Genomic DNA, 24,308 nt, shown 5'->3' with positions numbered 1-24,308 from the left:
ACCCTAATTTGAAACCGTTTGAAACCCTAAACCTAATGTAAAACCCTAGTTTGAAACTCCAACCCTAATTTGAAACCCTTGTTTGAAACCTTACCCTAATTTGAAACCCTAGTTTGAAACCCTAACCCTAATTTGAAACCCTAGTTTGAAACCCTAACCCTATTGTAAAACCCTAGTTTGAAAACCTAACCCTAATATAAAACCCTTGTTTTAAACCCTTACACTAATGTAAAACCCTAGTTTGAAACCCTAACCCTAATGTAAAACCCTAGTTTGAAGTGCTAACCTTAATTTGAAACCCTAGTTTGAAACCCTAAACCTAATGTAAAACCCTAGTTTGAAACCCCAACCCTAATTTCAAACCCTAGTTTTAAACCCTAACCTTAATGTAAAACCCTAGTTTGAAACTTTAACCCTAATGTAAAACCCTAGTTTGTAACCCTAACCCTAATTTAAAACCCCTGTTTTAAAACCTAACCCTAATGTAAAACCCTAGTTTGAAACACTAACCCTAATGTAAAACCCTAGTTTGAAGTCCTAACCCTAATTTGAAACCCTAGTTTTAAACACTTACCCTAATGTAAAACCCTAGTTTGTAACCCTAACCCTAATGTAAAACCCTAGTTTGAAACCCAAACCCTAATTTGAAACCCTAGTTTGAAACCCTAACCCTAATGTAAAACCCTAGTTTGAAACCCTAACCCTAATTTTAAACCCCTGTTTTAAAACCCTAACCCTAATGTAAAACCCTTGTTTAAAACCCTAACCCTAATGTAAAACCCTAGTTTGAAAACCAAACCCTAATTTGAAACCCTAGTTTGAAACCCTAACCCTAATTTGAAACCCTAGTTTGAAACAATAACCCTAATTTGAAACCCTAGTTTGAAACCCTAACCCTAATGTAAAACCCTAGTTTGAAAACCTAACCCTAATATAAAACCCCTGTTTTAAACCCTTACACTAATGTAAAACCCTATTTTAAAACCCTAACCCTAATGTAAAACCCTAGTTTGAAGTCCTAACCCTAATTTGAAACCCTAGTTTGAAACCCTAACCCTAATTTGAAACCCTAGTTTGAAACAATAAAACCTAATTTGAAACCCTAGTTTGAAACCCTAACCCTAATGTAAAACCCTAGTTTGAAAACCTAACCCTAATATAAAACCCCTGTTTTAAACCCTTACACTAATGTAAAACCCTATTTTGAAACCCTAACCCTAATGTAAAACCCTAGTTTGAAGTCCTAACCCTAATTTGAAACCCTAGTTTGAAACCCTAAACCTAATTTAAAACCCTAGTTTGAAACCCCAACCCTAATTTCAAACCCTAGTTTTAAACCCTAACCTTAATGTAAAACCCTAGTTTGAAACTTTAACCCTAATGTAAAACCCTAGTTTGTAACCCTAACCCTAATTTAAAACCCCTGTTTTAAAACCTAACCCTAATGTAAAACCCTAGTTTGAAACACTAACCCTAATGTAAAACCCTAGTTTGAAGTCCTAACCCTAATTTGAAACCCTAGTTTGAAACCCTAAACCTAATGTAAAACCCTAGTTTGAAACCCCAACCTAATTTGAAGCCCTAGTTTTAAACACTTACCCTAATGTAAAACCCTAGTTTGAAACCCTAACCCTAATTTAAAACCCCTGTATTAAACCCTAACGCTAATGTAAAAGCCTAGTTTGAAACCCTAACCCTAATGTAAAACCCTAGTTTGAAACCCTAACCCTAATTTTAAACCCCTGTTTTAAAACCCTAACCCTAATGTAAAACCCTTGTTTGAAACCCTAACCCTAATGTAAAACCCTAGTTTGAAAACCTAACCCTAATTTGAAACCCTAGTTTGAAACCCTAACCCTAATTTGAAACCCTAGTTTGAAACCCTAACCCTAATGTAAAACCCTAGTTTGAAACCCTAACCCTAATTTAAAACCCCTGTATTAAACCCTAACCCTAATGTAAAACCCTAGTTTGAAACCCTAACCCTAATGTAAAACCCTAGTTTGAAGTCCTAACCCTAATTTAAAAGCCTAGTTTGAAACCCTAAACCTAATGTTAAACCCTAGTTTGAAACCCTAACCCTAATTTGAAACCCTAGTTTGAAACCCTAACCCTAATGTAAAACCCTAGTTTGTAACCCTAACCCTAATGTAAAACCCTAGTTTGAAACCCTAACCCTAATGTTAAACCCTAGTTTGAAACACTAACCCTAATGTTAAACCCTAGTTTGAAACCCTAACCCTAATTTGAAACTCTAGTTTGAAAGCCTAACCCTAATTTGAAAAACCCTGTTTTAAACACTAACCCTAATGTAAAACCCTAATTTGAAAACCTAACCCTAATTTGAAATCCTAGTTTGAAACCCTAAACCTAATTTGAAACCCTAGTTTGAAACCCTAACCCTAATGTAAAACCTTAGTTTGAAACCCTAACCCTAATTTGAAACCCTGTTTGAAACCCTAACCCTAATTTGAAACCCGAATTTGAAACCCCAACCCTAATTTGAAACCCTAAACCTAATGTAAAACCCTAGTTTGAAACTCCAACCCTAATTTGAAACCCTTGTTTGAAACCTTACCCTAATTTGAAACCCTAGTTTGAAACCCTAACCCTAATTTGAAACCCTAGTTTGAAACCCTAACCCTAATGTTAAACCCTAGTTTGAAACACTAACCCTAATGTTAAACCCTAGTTTGAAACCCTAACCCTAATTTGAACTTCTATTTTGAAAGCCGAACCCTAATTTGAAAAACCCTGTTTTAAACACTAACCCTAATTTGAAACCGTTTGAAACCCTAAACCTAATGTAAAACCCTAGTTTGAAACTCCAACCCTAATTTGAAACCCTTGTTTGAAACCTTACCCTAATTTGAAACCCTAACCCTAATTTGAAACCCTAGTTTGAAACCCTATCCCTAATGTAAAACCCTAGTTTGAAAACCTAACCCTAATATAAAACCCTTGTTTTAAACCCTTACACTAATGTAAAATCCTAGTTTGAAACCCTAACCCTAATGTAAAACCCTAGTTTGAAGTGCTAACCTTAATTTGAAACCCTAGTTTGAAACCCTAAACCTAATGTAAAACCCTAGTTTGAAACCCCAACCCTAATTTCAAACCCTAGTTTTAAACCCTAACCTTAATGTAAAACCCTAGTTTGAAACTTTAACCCTAATGTAAAACCCTAGTTTGTAACCCTAACCCTAATTTAAAACCCCTGTTTTAAAACCTAACCCTAATGTAAAACCCTAGTTTGTAACCCTAACCCTAATGTAAAACCCTAGTTTGAAACCCAAACCCTAATTTGAAACCCTAGTTTGAAACCCTAACCCTAATGTAAAACCCTAGTTTGAAACCCTAACCCTAATTTTAAACCCCTGTTTTAAAACCCTAACCCTAATGTAAAACCCTTGTTTGAAACCCTAACCCTAATGTAAAACCCTAGTTTGAAAACCAAACCCTAATTTGAAACCCTAGTTTGAAACCCTAACCCTAATTTGAAACCCTAGTTTGAAAACCTAACCCTAATTTGAAACCCTAAATTGAAACCCTAACCCTAATTTGAAACCCTAGTTTGAAACCCTAACCCTAATGTAAAACCCTAGTTTGAAACCCTAACCCTAATTTAAAACCCCTGTATTAAACCCTAACCCTAATGTAAAAGCCTAGTTTGAAACCCTAACCCTAATGTAAAACCCTAGTTTGAAGTCCTAACCCTAATTTAAAAGCCTAGTTTGAAACCCTAAACCTAATGTTAAACCCTAGTTTGAAACCCTAACCCTAATTTGAAACCCTAGTTTGAAACAATAACCCTAATTTGAAACCCTAGTTTGAAACCCTAACCCTAATGTAAAACCCTAGTTTGAAAACCTAACCCTAATATAAAACCCCTGTTTTAAACCCTTACACTAATGTAAAACCCTATTTTAAAACCCTAACCCTAATGTAAAACCCTAGTTTGAAGTCCTAACCCTAATTTGAAACCCTAGTTTGAAACCCTAAACCTAATGTAAAACCCTAGCTTGAAACCCCAACCCTAATTTCAAACCCTAGTTTTAAACCCTAACCTTAATGTAAAACCCTAGTTTGAAACTTTAACCCTAATGTAAAACCCTAGTTTGTAACCCTAACCCTAATTTAAAACCCCTGTTTTAAAACCTAACCCTAATGTAAAACCCTAGTTTGAAACACTAACCCTAATGTAAAACCCTAGTTTGAAGTCCTAACCCTAATTTGAAACCCTAGTTTGAAACCCTAAACCTAATGTAAAACCCTAGTTTGAAACCCCAACCTAATTTGAAGCCCTAGTTTTAAACACTTACCCTAATGTAAAACCCTAGTTTGAAACCCTAACCCTAATTTAAAACCCCTGTATTAAACCCTAACGCTAATGTAAAAGCCTAGTTTGAAACCCTAACCCTAATGTAAAACCCTAGTTTGAAACCCTAACCCTAATTTTAAACCCCTGTTTTAAAACCCTAACCCTAATGTAAAACCCTTGTTTGAAACCCTAACCCTAATGTAAAACCCTAGTTTGAAAACCTAACCCTAATTTGAAACCCTAGTTTGAAACCCTAACCCTAATTTGAAAACCCTAGTTTGAAACCCTAACCCTAATGTAAAACCCTAGTTTGAAACCCTAACCCTAATTTAAAACCCCTGTATTAAACCCTAACCCCAATGTAAAACCCAAGTTTGAAACCCTAACCCTAATGTAAAACCCTAGTTTGAAGTCCTAACCCTAATTTAAAAGCCTAGTTTGAAACCCTAAACCTAATGTTAAACCCTAGTTTGAAACCCTAACCCTAATTTGAAACCCGAATTTGAAACCCTAACCCTAATTTGAAAGCCTAGTTTGAAACCCTAAAACCAATTTGAATCCCTAGTTTGAAACCCTAACCCTAATGTAAAACCCTAGTTTGAAACCCTAACCCTAATGTAAAACCCTAGTTTGAAACCCTAACCCTAATGTAAAACCCTAGTTTGAAACCCAAACCCTAATTTGAAACCCTAGTTTGAAACCCTAATGTAAAACGCTTGTTTGAAACCCTAAACCTAATTTGAAACCCGAATTTGAAACCCTAACCCTAATTTGAAAGCCTAGTTTGAAACCCTAAAACCAATTTGAATCCCTAGTTTGAAACCCTAACCCTAATGTAAAACCCTAGTTTGAAACCCTAACCCTAATGTAAAACCCTAGTTTGAAACCCTAACCCTAATGTAAAACCCTAGTTTGAAACCCTAACCCTAATGTAAAACCAAAGTTTGAAACCCTAACCCTAATGTAAAACCCTAGTTTGAAACCCTAACCCTAGTTTGAAACCCTAGTTTGAAAGCCTAACCCTAATTTTAAACCCCTGTTTGAAACCCTAACCCTGGTGTAAAACCTTAGTTTGAAACCCTAACCCCAATGTAAAACCCTAGTTTGAAACCCTAACCCTAATTTAAACCCCCTGTTTTAAACACTAACCCTAATGTAAAACCCTAGTTTGAAAACCTAATCCTAATTTGAAACCCTAGTTTGAAAACTTAACCCTCATTTGAAACCCCTGTTTGAATCCCTAACCCTAATGTAAAACCCTAGTTTGAAACCCTAAACCTATTGTAAAACCCTAGTTAGAAACCCTAACCCTAATTTAAACCCCCTGTTTTAAACCCTAACCCTAATGTAAAACCCTAGTTTGAAAACCTAACCCTAATTTGAAACCCTAGTTTGAAACCCTAACCCTAATGTATAACCCTAGTTTGAAACCCTAACCCTAATGTAAAACCCTAGTTTGAAACCCTAACCCTAATGTAAAACCCTAGTTTGAAACCCTAACCCTAATGTAAAACCCTAGTTTGTAGCCCTAACCCTAATGTAAAACCCTAGTTTGAAACCCTAACCCTAATGTTAAACCCTAGTTTGAAACCCTAACCCTAATGTTAAACCCTAGTTTGAAACCCTAACCCTAATTTGAAACCCTAGTTTGAAACCCTAACCCTAATGTAAAACCCTAGTTTGAAACCCTAACCCAAATGTTAAACCCTAGTTTGAAACCCTAACCCTAATTTGAAACCCTAGTTTGAAACCCTAACCCTAATGTAAAACCCTAGTTTGAAACCCTAACCCTAATGTAAAACCCTAGTTTGTAGCCCTAACCCTAATGTAAAACCCTAGTTTGAAACCCTAACCCTAATGTTAAACCCTAGTTTGAAACCCTAACCCTAATGTTCAACCCTAGTTTGAAACCCTAACCCTAATGTTAAACCCTAATTTGAAACCCTAGTTTGAAACCCTAACCCTAATTTGAACCCCTAGTTTGAAACCCTAAACCTAATGTAAAACCTTAGTTTGAAACCCTAACCCTAATTTGAAACCCTGTTTGAAACCCTAACCCTAATTTGAAACCCGAATTTGAAACCCGAATTAGAAACCCTAACCCTAATTTGAAACCCTGAACCTAATGTAAAACCCTAGTTTGAAACTCCAACCCTAATTTGAAACCCTTGTTTGAAACCTTACCCTAATTTGAAACCCTTGTTTGAAACCCTAACCCTAATGTAAAACCCTAGTTTGTAACCCTACCCCTAATGTAAAACCCTAGTTTGAAACCTTAACCCTAATGTTAAACCCTAGTTTGAAACACTAACCCAAATGTTAAACCCTAGTTTGAAACCCTAACCCTAATTTGAAACCCTAGTTTAAAAGCCTAACCCTAATTTTAAAAAACCCTGTTTTAAACACTAATCCTAATGTAAAACCCTAATTTGAAAACCTAACCCTAATTTGAAACCCTAATTTGAAACCCTGTTTGAAACCCTAAACCTAATTTGAAACCCTAGTTTGAAACCCTAAAACCAATTTGAATCCCTAGTTTGAAACCCTAACCCATATGTAAAACCGTTGTTTGAAACCCTAACCCTAATGTAAAACCCTAGTTTGAAACCCTAACCCTAATGTAAAACCCTAGTTTGAACCCCTAACCCTAATGTAAAACCAAAGTTTGAAACCCTAACCCTAATGTAAAACCCTAGTTTGAACCCCTAACCCAAATTTGAAACCCTAGTTTGAAAGCCTAACCCTAATTTTAAACCCCTGTTTGAAACCCTAACCCTAATGTAAAACCTTAGTTTGAAACCCTTACCCTAATGTAAAACCCTAGTTTGAAACCCTAACCCTAATTTAAACCCCCTGTTTTAAACACTAACCCTAATGTAAAACCCTTGTTTGAAAACCTAATCCTAATTTGAAACCCTAGTTTGAAACACTAACCCTAATTTGAAACCCTAGTTTGAAACCCTAACCCTAATTTAAACCACCTGTTTTAAACCCTAACCCTAATGTAAAACCCTAGTTTGAAAACCTAACCCTCATTTGAAACCCCTGTTTGAATCCCTAACCCTAATGTAAAACCCTAGTTTGAAACCCTAAACCTAATGTAAAACCCTAGTTAGAAACCCTAACCCTAATTTAAACCCCCTATTTTAAACCCTAACCCTAATGTAAAACCCTAGTTTGAAAACCTAACCCTAATTTGAAACCCTAGTTTGAAACACTAACCCTAATTTGAACCCCTAATTTGAAACCCTAACCTAATGTAAAACCTTAGTTTGAAACCCTAACCCTAATTTGAAACCCTGTTTGAAACCCTAACCCTAATTTAAACCCCCTATTTTAAACCCTAACCCTAATTTGAAACCCGAATTTGAAACCCTTACCCTAATTTGAAACCCTAAACCTAATGTAAAACCCTAGTTTGAAACTCCAACACTAATTTGAAACCATTGTTTGAAACCTTACCCTAATTTGAAACCCTAGTTTGAAACCCTAACCCTAATTTTAAACCCTAGTTTGAAACCCTAACGCTAATGTAAAACCCTAGTTTGAAGTCCTAACCCTAATTTGAAACCCTAGTTTGAAATCCTAAACCTAATGTAAAACCCTAGTTTGAAACCCCAACCCTAATTTCAAACCCTAGTTTTAAACCCTAACCTTAATGTACAACCCTAGTTTGAAACTTTAACCCAAATGTAAAACCCTAGTTTGTAACCCTAACCCTAATTTAAAACCCCTGTTTTAAAACCTAACCCTAATGTAAAACCCTAGTTTGAAACACTAACCCTAATGTAAAACCCTAGTTTGAAGTCCTAACCCTAATTTGAAACCCTAGTTTGAAACCCTAAACCTAATGTAAAACCCTAGTTTGTAACCCTAACCCTAATGTAAAACCCTAGTTTGAAACCCAAACCCTAATTTGAAACCCTAGTTTGAAACCCTAACCCTAATGTAAAACACTAGTTTGAAACCCTAACCCTAATTTGAAACCCTAGTTTGAAACCCTAACCCTAATGTAAAAGCCTAGATTGAAACCCTAACCCTAATGTAAAACCCTAGTTTGAAGTCCTAACCCTAATGTAAAAGCCTAGTTTGAAACCCTAACCCTAATTTGAAACCCTGTTTGAAACCTTAAACCTAATTTGAAACCCTAGTTTGAAACCCTAAAACCAATTTGAATCCCTAGTTTGAAATCCTAACCCTAATGTAAAACCCTAGTTTGAAACCCTAACCCTAATGTAAAACCCTAGTTTGAAACCCTAACCCTAATGTAAAACCAAAGTTTGAAACCCTAACCCTAGTGTAAAACCCTAGTTTGAAACCCTAACCCTAATTTGAAACCCTAGTTTGAAAGCCTAACCCTAATTTTAAACCCCTGTTTGAAACCCTAACCCTAATGTAAAACCTTAGTTTGAAACCATAACCCTAATGTAAAACCCTAGTTTGAAACCCTAAACCTAATGTAAAACCCTAGTTAGAAACCCTAACCCTAATTTAAACCCCCTATTTTAAACCCTAACCCTAATGTAAAACCCTAGTTTGAAAACCTAACCCTAATTTGAAACCCTAGTTTGAAACCCTAACCCTAATGTAAAACCCTAGTTTGAAACCCTAACCCTAATGTAAAACCCTAGTTTGAAGTCCTAACCCTAATGCAAAAGCCTAGTTTGAAACCCTAAACCTAATTTGAAACCCGAATTTGAAACCCTAACCCAAATTTGAAACCCTAAACCTAATGTAAAACCCTAGTTTGAAACTCCAACCCTAATTTGAAACCCTTGTTTGATACCTTACCCTAATTTGAAACCCTAGTTTGAAACCCTAACCCTAATTTGAAACCCTAGTTTGAAACCCTAACCCTAATGTAAAACCCTAGCTTGAAACCCTAACCCTAATTTAAAACCCCTGTATTAAACCCTAACCCTAATGTAAAATCCTAGTTTGAAACCCTAACCCTAATGTAAAACCCGAGTTTGAAGTCCTAACCCTAATTTTAAAGCCTAGTTTGAAACCCTAAACCTAATGTAAAACCCTAGTTTGAAACCCCAACCCTAATTTGAAACCCTAGTTTTAAACCCTTACCCTAATTTAAAACCCTAGTTTGAAACCTAACCCTAATGTAAAACCCTAGTTTGTAATCCTAACCCTAATGTAAAACCCTAGTTTGAAACCCAAACCCTACTTTGAAACCCTAGTTTGAAACCTTAAACCTAATGTAAAACCCTTGTTTGAAACCCTAACCCTAATGTAAAACCCTAGTTTGAAACCCTAACCCTAATTTTAAACCCCTGAATTGAAACCCTTACCCTAATATCAAACCCTTGTTTGAAACCTTAACCCTAATGTAAAATCCTAGTTTGAAAACCTAACCCTAATTTGAAACCCTAGTTTGAAACCCTAACCCTAATGTAAAACCCTTGTTTGAAACCCTAAAACTAATGTAAAACCCTAGTTTGAAACCCCAACCCTAATTTCAAACCCTAGTTTTAAACCCTTACCTTAATGTAAAACCCTAGTTTGAAACTTTAACCCTAATGTTAAACCCTAGTTTGTAACCCTAACCCTAATTTATAACCCCTGTTTTAAAACCTAACCCTAATGTAAAACCCTAGTTTGAAACACTAACCCTAATGTAAAACCCTAGTTTGAAGTCCTAACCCTAATTTGAAACCCTAGTTTGAAACCCTAAACCTAATGTAAAACCCTAGTTTGTAACCCTAACCCTAATGTAAAACCCTAGTTTGAAACCCAAACCCTAATTTGAAACCCTAGTTTGAAACCCTAACCCTAATGTAAAACCCTAGTTTGAAACCCTAACCCTAATTTGAAACCCTAGTTTGAAACCCTAACCCTAATGTAAAACCCTAGTTTGAAACCCTAACCCTAATGTAAAAGCCTAGTTTGAAGTCCTAACCCTAATGTAAAAGCCTAGTTTGAAACCCAAACCCTAATTTGAAACCCTGTTTGAAACCCTAAACCTAATTTGAAACCCTAGTTTGAAACCCTAAAACCAATTTGAATCCCTAGTTTGAAACCCTAACCCTAATGTAAAACCCTAGTTTGAAACCCTAACCCTAATGTAAAACCCTAGTTTGAAACCCTAACCCTAATGTAAAACCCTAGTTTGAAACCCCAACCCTAATTTGATACCCTAGTTTGAAAGCCTAACCCTAATTTTAAACCCCTGTTTGAAACCCTAACCCTAATGTAAAACCTTAGTTTGAAACCATAACCCTAATTTAAAACCCTAGTTTGAAACCCTAACCCTAATTTAAACCCCCTGTTTTAAACACTAACCCTAATGTAAAACCCTAGTTTAAAAACTTAATCCTAATTTGAAACCCTAGTTTGAAACACTAACCCTAATTTGAAACCCTAGTTTGAAACCCTATCCCTAACTTAAACCACCTGTTTTAAACCCTAACCCTAATGTAAAACCCTAGTTTGAAAACCTAACCCTCATTTGAAACCCCTGTTTGAATCCCTAACCCTAATGTAAAACCCTAGTTTAAAACCCTAAACCTAATGTAAAACCCTAGTTAGAAACCCTAACCCTAATTTAAACCCCCTATTTTAAACCCTAACCCTAATGTAAAACCCTAGTTTGAAAACCTAACCCTAATTTGAAACCCTAACCCTAATGTAAAACCCTAGTTTGAAACCCTAACCCTAATGTAAAACCCTAGTTTGAAGTCCTAACCCTAATGTAAAAGCCTAGTTTGAAACCCTAACCCTAATTTGAAACCCTGTTTGAAACCCTAAACCTAATTTGAAACCCGAATTTGAAACCCTAACCCTAATTTGAAACCCTAAACCTAATGTAAAACCCTAGTTTGAAACTCCAACCCTAATTTGAAACCCTTGTTTGAAACCTTACCCTAATTTGAAACCCTAGTTTGAAACCCTAACCCTAATTTGAAACCCTAGTTTGAAACCCTAACCCTAATGAAAAACCCTAGCTTGAAACCCTAACCCTAATTTAAAACCCCTGTATTAAACCCTAACCCTAATGTAAAATCCTAGTTTGAAACCCTAACCCTAATGTAAAACCCTAGTTTGAAGTCCTAACCCTAATTTAAAAGCCTAGTTTGAAACCCTAAACCTAATGTAAAACCCTAGTTTGAAACCCCAACCCTAATTTGAAACCCTAGTTTTAAACCCTTACCCTAATGTAAAACCCTAGTTTGAAACCTAACCCTAATGTAAAACCCTAGTTTGTAATCCTAACCCTAATGTTAAACCCTAGTTTGAAACCCAAACCATACTTTGAAACCCTAGTTTGAAACCTTAAACCTAATTTTAAACCCCTGTATTGAAACCCTTACCCTAATATAAAACCCTTGTTTGAAACCTTAACCCTAATGTAAAACCCTAGTTTGAAAACCTAACCCTAATTTGAAACCCTAGTTTGAAACCCTAACCCTAATGTAAAATCCTAGTTTGAAACCCTAACCCTAATGTTAAACCCTAGTTTGAAACACTAACCCTAATGTTAAACCCTAGTTTGAAACCCTAACCCTAATTTGAAACCCTAGTTTGAAACCCTAACCCTAATGTAAAACCCTAGTTTGAAACCCTAACCCTAATGTGAAAAACCCTGTTTTAAACACTAACCCTAATGTAAAACCCTAATTTGAAAACCTAACCCTAATTTGAAACCCTAGTTTGAAACCAAAACCCTAATTTGAACCCCTAGTTTGAAACCCTAAACCTAATGTAAAACCTTAGTTTGAAACCCTAACCCTAATTTGAAACCCTGTTTGAAACCCTAACCCTAATATGAAATCCGAATTTGAAACCCTAACCCTAATTTGAAACCCTAAACCTAATGTAAAACCCTAGTTTGAAACTCCAACACTAATTTGAAACCCTTGTTTGAAACCTTACCCTAATTTGAAACCCTAGTTTGAAACCCTAACCCTAATTTGAAACCCTAGTTTGAAACCCTAACCCTAATGTAAAACCCTAGTTTGAAACCCTAACCCTAATGTAAAACCCTAGTTTGTAACCCTAACCCTAATGTAAAGCCCTATTTTGAAACACTAACCCTAATGTTAAACCCTAGTTTGAAACCCTAACCCTAATTTGAAACCCTAGTTTGAAAGCCTAACCCTAAATTGAAAAACCCTGTTTTAAACACTAACCCCAATGTAAAACCCTAATTTGAAAACCTAACCCTAATTTGAAACCCTAGTTTGAAACCCTAACCCTAATTTGAACCCCTAGTTTGAAACCCTAACCCTAATGTAAAACCTTAGTTTGAAACCCTTACCCTTATTTGAAACCCAAGTTTGAAACTCCAACCCTAATTTGAAACCCTTGTTTGAAACCTTACCCTAATTTGAAACCCTAGTTTGAAACCCTAACCCTAATTTTAAACTCTAGTTTGAAACCCTAACCCTAATGTAAAACCCTAGTTTGAAACCCTAACCCTAATATAAAACCCCTGTTTTAAACCAAAACACTAATGTAAAACCCTAGTTTGAAACCCTAACCCTAATGTAAAACCCTAGTTTGAAGTCCTAACCCTTATTTGAAACCCTAGTTTGAAACCCTAAACCTAATGTAAAACCCTAGTTTGAAACCCCAACCCTAATTTCAAACCCTAGTTTTAAACCCTAACCCTAATTTTAAACCCTAGTTTGAAACCCTAACCCTAATGTAAAACCCTAGTTTGAAACCCTAACCCTAATATAAAACCCCTGTTTTAAACCCTAACACTAATGTAAAACCCTAGTTTGAAACCCTAACCCTAATGTAAAACCCTAGTTTGAAGTCCTAACCCTAATTTGAAACCCTAGTTTGAAACCCTAAACCTTATGTAAAACCCTAGTTTGAAACCCCAACCCTAATTTCAAACCCTAGTTTTAAACCCTAACCTTAATGTAAAAACCCTAGTTTGAAACTTTAACCCTAGTTTGTAACCCTAACCCTAATGTAAAACCCTAGTTTGAAACCCAAACCCTAATTTGAAACCCTAGTTTGAAACCCTTACCCTAATGTAAAACCCTAGTTTGAAACCCTAACCCTAATATGAAACCCTAGTTTGAAACCCTAACCCTCATGTAAAACCCTAGTTTGAAACCCTAACCCTAATGTAAAAGCCTAGTTTGAAACCCTAACCCTAATTTGAAACCCTGTTTGAAACCCTAAAACTAATTTGAAACCCGAATTTGAAACCCTAACCCTAATTTGAAACCCTAACCCTAATTTGAAACCCTAAACCTAATGTAAAACCCTAGTTTGAAACTCCAACCCTAATTTGAAACCCTTGTTTGAAACCTTACCCTAATTTGAAACCCTAACCCTAATTTGAAACCCTAGTTTGAAACCCTAACACTAATGTAAAACCCTAGCTTGAAACCCTAACCCTAATTTAAAACACCTGTAATAAACCATAACCCTAATGTAAAATCCTAGTTTGAAACCCTAACCCTAATGTAAAACCCTAGTTTGAAGTCCTAACCCTAATTTAAAAGCCTAGTTTGAAACCCTAAACCTAATGTAAAACCCTAGTTTGAAACCCCAACCCTAATTTGAAACCCTAGTTTTAAACCCTTACCCTAATGTAAAACCCTAGTTTGAAACCTAACCCTAATGTAAAACCCTAGTTTGTAATCCTAACCCTAATGTAAAACCCTAATTTGAAACCCTAACCCTAATTTGAAAAACCCTGTTTTAAACACTAACCCTAATGTAAAACCCTAATTTGAAAACCTAACCCTAATTTGAAAACCCTAGTTTGAAACCCTAACCCTAATTTGAAACCCTGTTTGAAACCCTAACCCTAATTTGAAACCCGAATTTGAAACCCGAATTTGAAACCCTAACCCTAATTTGAAACCCTAAACCTAATGTAAAACCCTAGTTTGAAACTCCAACCCTAATTTAAACCCTTGTTTGAAACCTTACCCTAATTTGAAACCCTAGTTTGAAACCCTTACCCTAATTTGAAACCCTAGTTTGAAACCCTAACCCTAATGTAAAACCCTAGTTTGAAACCCTAACCCTAATGTAAAACCCTAGTTTGTAACCCTAACCCTAATGTAAAACTCTAGTTTGAAACCCTAACCCTAATGTTAAACCCTAGTTTGAAACACTAACCCTAATGTTAAACCCTAGTTTGAAACCCTAACCCTAATTTGAAACCCTAGTTTGAAAGCCTAACCCTAATTTGAAAAACCCTGTTTTAAACACTAACCCCAATGTAAAACCCTAATTTGAAAACCTAACCCTAATTTGAAACCCTAGTTTGAAACCCTAACCCTAATTTGAACCCCTAATTTGAAACCCTAACCCTAATGTAAAACCTTAGTTTGAAACCCTAACCCTTATTTGAAACCCGAATTTGAAACTCTAACCCTAATTTGAAAACCTAAACCTAATGTAAAACCCTAGTTTGAAACTCCAACCCTAATTTGAAACCCTTGTTTGAAACCTTACCCTAATTTGAAACCATAGTTTGAAACCCTAACCCTAATTTTAAACCCTAGTTTGAAACCCTAACCCAAATGTAAAACCCTAGTTTGAAACCCTAAACCTAATATAAAACCCCTGTTTTAAACCCTAACACTAATGTAAAACCCTAGTTTGAAACACTAACCCTAATGTAAAACCCTAGTTTGAAGTCCTAACCCTAATTTGAAACCCTAGTTTGAAACCCTAAACCTAATGTAAAACCCTAGTTTGAAACCCCAACCCTAATTTCAAACCCTAGTTTTAAACCCTAACCTTAATGTAAAACCCTAGTTTGAAACTTTAACCCTAATGTAAAACCATAGTTTGTAACCCTAACCCTAATTTAAAACCCCTGTTTTAAAACCTAACCCTAATGTAAAACCCTAGTTTGAAACACTTTACCCTAATGTAAAACCCTAGTTTGAAGTCCTAACCCTAATTTGAAACCCTAGTTTGAAACCCTAAACCTAATGTAAAACCCTAGTTTGTAACCCTAACCCTAATGTAAAACCCTAGTTTGAAACCAAAACCCTAATTTGAAACCCTAGTTTGAAACCCTAACCCTAATGTAAAACCCTAGTTTGAAACCCTAACCCTAATTTGAAACCCTAGTTTGAAACCCTAACCCTAGTGTAAAACCCTAGTTTGAAACCCTAACCCTAATGTAAAACCCTAGTTTGTAACCCTAACCCTAATTTGAAACCCTAGTTTGAAAGCCTAACCCTTATTTGAAAAACCCTGTTTTAAACACTAACCCTAATGTAAAACCCTAATTTGAAAACCTAACCCTAATTTGAAACCCTAGTTTGAAACCCTAACCCTAATTTGAACCCCTAGTTTGAAACCCTAACCCTAATGTAAAACCTTTGTTTGAAACCCTAACCCTAATTTGAAACCCTAGTTTGAAACCCTAACCCTAATGTAAAACCCTAGCTTGAAATCCTAACCCTAATTTAAAACCCCTGTATTAAACCCTAACCCTAATTTGAAACCCTAATTTGAAACCCTAACCCTAATTTGAAACCCTAAACCTAATGTAAAACCCTAGTTTGAAACTCCAATCCTAATTTGAAACCCTTGTTTGAAACCTTCCCCTAATTTGAAACCCTAGTTTGAAACCCTAACCCTAATTTGAAACCCTAGTTTGAAACCCTAACCCTAATGTAAAACCCTAGCTTGAAATCCTAACCCTAATTTAAAACCCCTGTATTAAACCCTAACCCTAATGTAAAAGCCTAGTTTGAAACCCTAACCCTAATTTTAAACCCCTGTATTGAACCCCTTACCCTAATATAAAACCCTTGTTTGAAACCTTAACCCTAATGTAAAACCCTAGTTTGAAAACCTAACCCTAATTTGAAACCCTAGTTTGAAACCCTAACCCTAATGTAAAACCCTAGTTTGAAACCCTAACCCTAATGTTAAACCCTAGTTTGAAACACTAACCCTAATGTTAAACCCTAGTTAGAAACCCTAACCCTAATTTGAAACCCTAGTTTGAAACCCTAACCCTAATGTAAAACCCTAGTTTGAAACCCTAACCCTAATGTAAAACCCTAGTTTGTAACCCTAACCCTAATGTAAAACCCTAGTTTGAAACCCTAACCCTAATGTTAAACCCTAGTTTGAAACACTAACCCTAATGTTAAACCCTAGTTTGAAACCCTAACCCTAATTTTAAACCCTAGTTTGAAAGCCTAACCCTAATTTGAAAAACCCTGTTTTAAACACTAACCCTAATGTAAAACCCTAATTTGAAAACCTAACCCTAATTTGAAAACCTAGCCCTAATTTGAAACCCTAGTTTGAAACCCTAACCCTAATGTAAAACCCTAGTTTGAAACCCTAACCCTAATGTAAAACCCTAGTTTGAAACCCTAACCCTAATGTAAAACCCTAGTTTGTAGCCCTAACCCTAATGTAAAACCCTAGTTTGAAACCCTAACCCTAATGTTAAACCCTAGTTTGAAACCCTAACCCTAATGTTAAACCCTAGTTTGAAACCCTAACCCTAATGTTAAACCCTAATTTGAAACCCTAGTTTGAAACCCTAACCCTAATTTGAACCCCTAGTTTGAAACCCTAAACCTAATGTAAAACCTTAGTTTGAAACCCTAACCCTAATTTGAAACCCTGTTTGAAACCCTAACCCTAATTTGAAACCCGAATTTGAAACCCGAATTAGAAACCCTAACCCTAATTTGAAACCCTGAACCTAATGTAAAACCCTAGTTTGAAACTCCAACCCTAATTTGAAACCCTTGTTTGAAACCTTACCCTAATTTGAAACCCTTGTTTGAAACCCTAACCCTAATGTAAAACCCTAGTTTGTAACCCTACCCCTAATGTAAAACCCTAGTTTGAAACCTTAACCCTAATGTTAAACCCTAGTTTGAAACACTAACCCAAATGTTAAACCCTAGTTTGAAACCCTAACCCTAATTTGAAACCCTAGTTTAAAAGCCTAACCCTAATTTTAAAAAACCCTGTTTTAAACACTAATCCTAATGTAAAACCCTAATTTGAAAACCTAACCCTAATTTGAAACCCTAATTTGAAACCCTGTTTGAAACCCTAAACCTAATTTGAAACCCTAGTTTGAAACCCTAAAACCAATTTGAATCCCTAGTTTGAAACCCTAACCCATATGTAAAACCGTTGTTTGAAACCCTAACCCTAATGTAAAACCCTAGTTTGAAACCCTAACCCTAATGTAAAACCCTAGTTTGAACCCCTAACCCTAATGTAAAACCAAAGTTTGAAACCCTAACCCTAATGTAAAACCCTAGTTTGAACCCCTAACCCAAATTTGAAACCCTAGTTTGAAAGCCTAACCCTAATTTTAAACCCCTGTTTGAAACCCTAACCCTAATGTAAAACCTTAGTTTGAAACCCTTACCCTAATGTAAAACCCTAGTTTGAAACCCTAACCCTAATTTAAACCCCCTGTTTTAAACACTAACCCTAATGTAAAACCCTTGTTTGAAAACCTAATCCTAATTTGAAACCCTAGTTTGAAACACTAACCCTAATTTGAAACCCTAGTTTGAAACCCTAACCCTAATTTAAACCACCTGTTTTAAACCCTAACCCTAATGTAAAACCCTAGTTTGAAAACCTAACCCTCATTTGAAACCCCTGTTTGAATCCCTAACCCTAATGTAAAACCCTAGTTTGAAACCCTAAACCTAATGTAAAACCCTAGTTAGAAACCCTAACCCTAATTTAAACCCCCTATTTTAAACCCTAACCCTAATGTAAAACCCTAGTTTGAAAACCTAACCCTAATTTGAAACCCTAGTTTGAAACACTAACCCTAATTTGAACCCCTAATTTGAAACCCTAACCTAATGTAAAACCTTAGTTTGAAACCCTAACCCTAATTTGAAACCCTGTTTGAAACCCTAACCCTAATTTAAACCCCCTATTTTAAACCCTAACCCTAATTTGAAACCCGAATTTGAAACCCTTACCCTAATTTGAAACCCTAAACCTAATGTAAAACCCTAGTTTGAAACTCCAACACTAATTTGAAACCATTGTTTGAAACCTTACCCTAATTTGAAACCCTAGTTTGAAACCCTAACCCTAATTTTAAACCCTAGTTTGAAACCCTAACCCTAATGTAAAACCCTAGTTTGAAGTCCTAACCCTAATTTGAAACCCTAGTTTGAAATCCTAAACCTAATGTAAAACCCTAGTTTGAAACCCCAACCCTAATTTCAAACCCTAGTTTTAAACCCTAACCTTAATGTACAACCCTAGTTTGAAACTTTAACCCAAATGTAAAACCCTAGTTTGTAACCCTAACCCTAATTTAAAACCCCTGTTTTAAAACCTAACCCTAATGTAAAACCCTAGTTTGAAACACTAACCCTAATGTAAAACCCTAGTTTGAAGTCCTAACCCTAATTTGAAACCCTAGTTTGAAACCCTAAACCTAATGTAAAACCCTAGTTTGTAACCCTAACCCTAATGTAAAACCCTAGTTTGAAACCCAAACCCTAATTTGAAACCCTAGTTTGAAACCCTAACCCTAATGTAAAACACTAGTTTGAAACCCTAACCCTAATTTGAAACCCTAGTTTGAAACCCTAACCCTAATGTAAAAGCCTAGATTGAAACCCTAACCCTAATGTAAAACCCTAGTTTGAAGTCCTAACCCTAATGTAAAAGCCTAGTTTGAAACCCTAACCCTAATTTGAAACCCTGTTTGAAACCTTAAACCTAATTTGAAACCCTAGTTTGAAACCCTAAAACCAATTTGAATCCCTAGTTTGAAATCCTAACCCTAATGTAAAACCCTAGTTTGAAACCCTAACCCTAATGTAAAACCCTAGTTTGAAACCCTAACCCTAATGTAAAACCAAAGTTTGAAACCCTAACCCTAGTGTAAAACCCTAGTTTGAAACCCTAACCCTAATTTGAAACCCTAGTTTGAAAGCCTAACCCTAATTTTAAACCCCTGTTTGAAACCCTAACCCTAATGTAAAACCTTAGTTTGAAACCATAACCCTAATGTAAAACCCTAGTTTGAAACCCTAAACCTAATGTAAAACCCTAGTTAGAAACCCTAACCCTAATTTAAACCCCCTATTTTAAACCCTAACCCTAATGTAAAACCCTAGTTTGAAAACCTAACCCTAATTTGAAACCCTAGTTTGAAACCCTAACCCTAATGTAAAACCCTAGTTTGAAACCCTAACCCTAATGTAAAACCCTAGTTTGAAGTCCTAACCCTAATGCAAAAGCCTAGTTTGAAACCCTAAACCTAATTTGAAACCCGAATTTGAAACCCTAACCCAAATTTGAAACCCTAAACCTAATGTAAAACCCTAGTTTGAAACTCCAACCCTAATTTGAAACCCTTGTTTGATACCTTACCCTAATTTGAAACCCTAGTTTGAAACCCTAACCCTAATTTGAAACCCTAGTTTGAAACCCTAACCCTAATGTAAAACCCTAGCTTGAAACCCTAACCCTAATTTAAAACCCCTGTATTAAACCCTAACCCTAATGTAAAATCCTAGTTTGAAACCCTAACCCTAATGTAAAACCCGAGTTTGAAGTCCTAACCCTAATTTTAAAGCCTAGTTTGAAACCCTAAACCTAATGTAAAACCCTAGTTTGAAACCCCAACCCTAATTTGAAACCCTAGTTTTAAACCCTTACCCTAATTTAAAACCCTAGTTTGAAACCTAACCCTAATGTAAAACCCTAGTTTGTAATCCTAACCCTAATGTAAAACCCTAGTTTGAAACCCAAACCCTACTTTGAAACCCTAGTTTGAAACCTTAAACCTAATGTAAAACCCTTGTTTGAAACCCTAACCCTAATGTAAAACCCTAGTTTGAAACCCTAACCCTAATTTTAAACCCCTGAATTGAAACCCTTACCCTAATATCAAACCCTTGTTTGAAACCTTAACCCTAATGTAAAATCCTAGTTTGAAAACCTAACCCTAATTTGAAACCCTAGTTTGAAACCCTAACCCTAATGTAAAACCCTTGTTTGAAACCCTAAAACTAATGTAAAACCCTAGTTTGAAACCCCAACCCTAATTTCAAACCCTAGTTTTAAACCCTTACCTTAATGTAAAACCCTAGTTTGAAACTTTAACCCTAATGTTAAACCCTAGTTTGTAACCCTAACCCTAATTTATAACCCCTGTTTTAAAACCTAACCCTAATGTAAAACCCTAGTTTGAAACACTAACCCTAATGTAAAACCCTAGTTTGAAGTCCTAACCCTAATTTGAAACCCTAGTTTGAAACCCTAAACCTAATGTAAAACCCTAGTTTGTAACCCTAACCCTAATGTAAAACCCTAGTTTGAAACCCAAACCCTAATTTGAAACCCTAGTTTGAAACCCTAACCCTAATGTAAAACCCTAGTTTGAAACCCTAACCCTAATTTGAAACCCTAGTTTGAAACCCTAACCCTAATGTAAAACCCTAGTTTGAAACCCTAACCCTAATGTAAAAGCCTAGTTTGAAGTCCTAACCCTAATGTAAAAGCCTAGTTTGAAACCCAAACCCTAATTTGAAACCCTGTTTGAAACCCTAAACCTAATTTGAAACCCTAGTTTGAAACCCTAAAACCAATTTGAATCCCTAGTTTGAAACCCTAACCCTAATGTAAAACCCTAGTTTGAAACCCTAACCCTAATGTAAAACCCTAGTTTGAAACCCTAACCCTAATGTAAAACCCTAGTTTGAAACCCCAACCCTAATTTGATACCCTAGTTTGAAAGCCTAACCCTAATTTTAAACCCCTGTTTGAAACCCTAACCCTAATGTAAAACCTTAGTTTGAAACCATAACCCTAATTTAAAACCCTAGTTTGAAACCCTAACCCTAATTTAAACCCCCTGTTTTAAACACTAACCCTAATGTAAAACCCTAGTTTAAAAACTTAATCCTAATTTGAAACCCTAGTTTGAAACACTAACCCTAATTTGAAACCCTAGTTTGAAACCCTATCCCTAACTTAAACCACCTGTTTTAAACCCTAACCCTAATGTAAAACCCTAGTTTGAAAACCTAACCCTCATTTGAAACCCCTGTTTGAATCCCTAACCCTAATGTAAAACCCTAGTTTAAAACCCTAAACCTAATGTAAAACCCTAGTTAGAAACCCTAACCCTAATTTAAACCCCCTATTTTAAACCCTAACCCTAATGTAAAACCCTAGTTTGAAAACCTAACCCTAATTTGAAACCCTAACCCTAATGTAAAACCCTAGTTTGAAACCCTAACCCTAATGTAAAACCCTAGTTTGAAGTCCTAACCCTAATGTAAAAGCCTAGTTTGAAACCCTAACCCTAATTTGAAACCCTGTTTGAAACCCTAAACCTAATTTGAAACCCGAATTTGAAACCCTAACCCTAATTTGAAACCCTAAACCTAATGTAAAACCCTAGTTTGAAACTCCAACCCTAATTTGAAACCCTTGTTTGAAACCTTACCCTAATTTGAAACCCTAGTTTGAAACCCTAACCCTAATTTGAAACCCTAGTTTGAAACCCTAACCCTAATGAAAAACCCTAGCTTGAAACCCTAACCCTAATTTAAAACCCCTGTATTAAACCCTAACCCTAATGTAAAATCCTAGTTTGAAACCCTAACCCTAATGTAAAACCCTAGTTTGAAGTCCTAACCCTAATTTAAAAGCCTAGTTTGAAACCCTAAACCTAATGTAAAACCCTAGTTTGAAACCCCAACCCTAATTTGAAACCCTAGTTTTAAACCCTTACCCTAATGTAAAACCCTAGTTTGAAACCTAACCCTAATGTAAAACCCTAGTTTGTAATCCTAACCCTAATGTTAAACCCTAGTTTGAAACCCAAACCATACTTTGAAACCCTAGTTTGAAACCTTAAACCTAATTTTAAACCCCTGTATTGAAACCCTTACCCTAATATAAAACCCTTGTTTGAAACCTTAACCCTAATGTAAAACCCTAGTTTGAAAACCTAACCCTAATTTGAAACCCTAGTTTGAAACCCTAACCCTAATGTAAAATCCTAGTTTGAAACCCTAACCCTAATGTTAAACCCTAGTTTGAAACACTAACCCTAATGTTAAACCCTAGTTTGAAACCCTAACCCTAATTTGAAACCCTAGTTTGAAACCCTAACCCTAATGTAAAACCCTAGTTTGAAACCCTAACCCTAATGTGAAAAACCCTGTTTTAAACACTAACCCTAATGTAAAACCCTAATTTGAAAACCTAACCCTAATTTGAAACCCTAGTTTGAAACCAAAACCCTAATTTGAACCCCTAGTTTGAAACCCTAAACCTAATGTAAAACCTTAGTTTGAAACCCTAACCCTAATTTGAAACCCTGTTTGAAACCCTAACCCTAATATGAAATCCGAATTTGAAACCCTAACCCTAATTTGAAACCCTAAACCTAATGTAAAACCCTAGTTTGAAACTCCAACACTAATTTGAAACCCTTGTTTGAAACCTTACCCTAATTTGAAACCCTAGTTTGAAACCCTAACCCTAATTTGAAACCCTAGTTTGAAACCCTAACCCTAATGTAAAACCCTAGTTTGAAACCCTAACCCTAATGTAAAACCCTAGTTTGTAACCCTAACCCTAATGTAAAGCCCTATTTTGAAACACTAACCCTAATGTTAAACCCTAGTTTGAAACCCTAACCCTAATTTGAAACCCTAGTTTGAAAGCCTAACCCTAAATTGAAAAACCCTGTTTTAAACACTAACCCCAATGTAAAACCCTAATTTGAAAACCTAACCCTAATTTGAAACCCTAGTTTGAAACCCTAACCCTAATTTGAACCCCTAGTTTGAAACCCTAACCCTAATGTAAAACCTTAGTTTGAAACCCTTACCCTTATTTGAAACCCAAGTTTGAAACTCCAACCCTAATTTGAAACCCTTGTTTGAAACCTTACCCTAATTTGAAACCCTAGTTTGAAACCCTAACCCTAATTTTAAACTCTAGTTTGAAACCCTAACCCTAATGTAAAACCCTAGTTTGAAACCCTAACCCTAATATAAAACCCCTGTTTTAAACCAAAACACTAATGTAAAACCCTAGTTTGAAACCCTAACCCTAATGTAAAACCCTAGTTTGAAGTCCTAACCCTTATTTGAAACCCTAGTTTGAAACCCTAAACCTAATGTAAAACCCTAGTTTGAAACCCCAACCCTAATTTCAAACCCTAGTTTTAAACCCTAACCCTAATTTTAAACCCTAGTTTGAAACCCTAACCCTAATGTAAAACCCTAGTTTGAAACCCTAACCCTAATATAAAACCCCTGTTTTAAACCCTAACACTAATGTAAAACCCTAGTTTGAAACCCTAACCCTAATGTAAAACCCTAGTTTGAAGTCCTAACCCTAATTTGAAACCCTAGTTTGAAACCCTAAACCTTATGTAAAACCCTAGTTTGAAACCCCAACCCTAATTTCAAACCCTAGTTTTAAACCCTAACCTTAATGTAAAAACCCTAGTTTGAAACTTTAACCCTAGTTTGTAACCCTAACCCTAATGTAAAACCCTAGTTTGAAACCCAAACCCTAATTTGAAACCCTAGTTTGAAACCCTTACCCTAATGTAAAACCCTAGTTTGAAACCCTAACCCTAATATGAAACCCTAGTTTGAAACCCTAACCCTCATGTAAAACCCTAGTTTGAAACCCTAACCCTAATGTAAAAGCCTAGTTTGAAACCCTAACCCTAATTTGAAACCCTGTTTGAAACCCTAAAACTAATTTGAAACCCGAATTTGAAACCCTAACCCTAATTTGAAACCCTAACCCTAATTTGAAACCCTAAACCTAATGTAAAACCCTAGTTTGAAACTCCAACCCTAATTTGAAACCCTTGTTTGAAACCTTACCCTAATTTGAAACCCTAACCCTAATTTGAAACCCTAGTTTGAAACCCTAACACTAATGTAAAACCCTAGCTTGAAACCCTAACCCTAATTTAAAACACCTGTAATAAACCATAACCCTAATGTAAAATCCTAGTTTGAAACCCTAACCCTAATGT

Source organism: Vanacampus margaritifer, chromosome 5, assembly GCF_051991255.1.
Source record: "Vanacampus margaritifer isolate UIUO_Vmar chromosome 5, RoL_Vmar_1.0, whole genome shotgun sequence".
Lineage (NCBI taxonomy): Eukaryota > Metazoa > Chordata > Actinopteri > Syngnathiformes > Syngnathidae > Vanacampus > Vanacampus margaritifer.
The sequence above is the reverse complement of the archived record's forward strand: the minus strand, read 5'-3'. Positions refer to the sequence as shown.